This window comes from Octodon degus, unplaced genomic scaffold (assembly GCF_000260255.1).
Source record: "Octodon degus isolate 3935 unplaced genomic scaffold, OctDeg1.0 scaffold00122, whole genome shotgun sequence".
NCBI lineage: Eukaryota > Metazoa > Chordata > Mammalia > Rodentia > Octodontidae > Octodon > Octodon degus.
The window spans coordinates 7,035,502-7,036,722 of NW_004524698.1; the positions used below are offsets into that span (position 1 = coordinate 7,035,502).

Consider the following 1,221-nt stretch of genomic DNA (forward strand, 5'->3'; position numbering starts at 1 on the left):
AATCTTAACATGTTCATGATGGGGCTCTAATTTGCATGTTGCATTGCCATGTGGCATTGAACCACTAGTGGTACAAACTGCCCAATGGGACAGTCATTCGTGTACCACTAATGGTTCAAGTCAGTGGGAGTGTGCTAAACAATTAACCCCTTACCATGGCTAGCATGACAGCTCAGCTGACTAAAGGCCCTGCTTAGGCAGAGCACAGTGGCTGGGGTTTGATCCCTGGTGTGCTGTGCCAGCTCCACCCCCGGGGCATGCTGAGATGGCAATTGAGACTGGACCTGGAGGCGCATACCTATAATCCCAGCATTTGGGAAGCTGAAAACAGGAGAATCACTACAAATCTAATCTGGGTAGTGAGGGCCGGGGAGATGGCTCAGTAAAGGTCTGAGTTTAATCTGTAGTTCCACAAAAAAAAAAAAAATTTAAAAAAAAAAATGTTAAAACAGTCTAGGTAGTGAGACCCTGTAGACCCTGTCCTAAATACAGAAAAAAATTAAAAATTAAAAATTAACCCCTTACCAAAATAGCTCCTGATTAAAATATAGTAGGCACTGCAGTGGGTTTCTTCTCTAACTTTGCCATATGGAAAAAGCCACTTTCAGAGTAAAGCTTGATACTGTTTTTGCAGTTTCCAATAACCACGGGCTTTTCTGGGACCTAACATTGCCAGCCCAGCCTCTTGTTTCTCTCTGGAGCAGCCAGGGTTACCTTTCCTTTATTGTGCATTATGCTTTGTTTCTCCACCTTATCTTTTTTTTTTTTTTTTTTTTTAGGACAGGGTCTACAGGGTCTCACTGCGTAGATCCGACTTGTAGTGTCTCCCTCCTGATCTCTAGGGATCTACTTTTTCTTCTTCACTGAGTTGTTGCTTTCCAAACTTCTTAATTCTGGTTGCCGAGAGGCTGTATTTTACTGCCAGTCTTATTCTACCATCTGGTTTTTTGTTGTTGTTTTTTTTAAGCTAGGTCTTTAGATTACATTCATAGGATTTTCCTCCTCTCCCCCACACCCCAGGTTTTTTAAGACAAGTTCTCTCTAGTAGTTTAACTTGGTCTTGAGCTCATTGTACAGCCCAAGCTGGCCTCTACCACCATGCCCAGCTTCATGGATGTCCTCATAATCAATATTTAATTGGATCTTCACAGCAACCTTAAAGGACAAGATGGCAGAGCTGAGACTTCCCTTCACTATATTCTGCCCTTCCTAAGCTTCTTT

General features: G+C 42.6%; 1 protein-coding gene across 1 annotated transcript in view; it reads left to right on the forward strand.

The window, feature by feature from the left end:
- Shmt1 (serine hydroxymethyltransferase 1) overlaps positions 1–1,221 on the forward strand; it is a 35,258-nt gene that overhangs the window by 11,492 nt on the left and 22,545 nt on the right. The window lies entirely within an intron of this gene.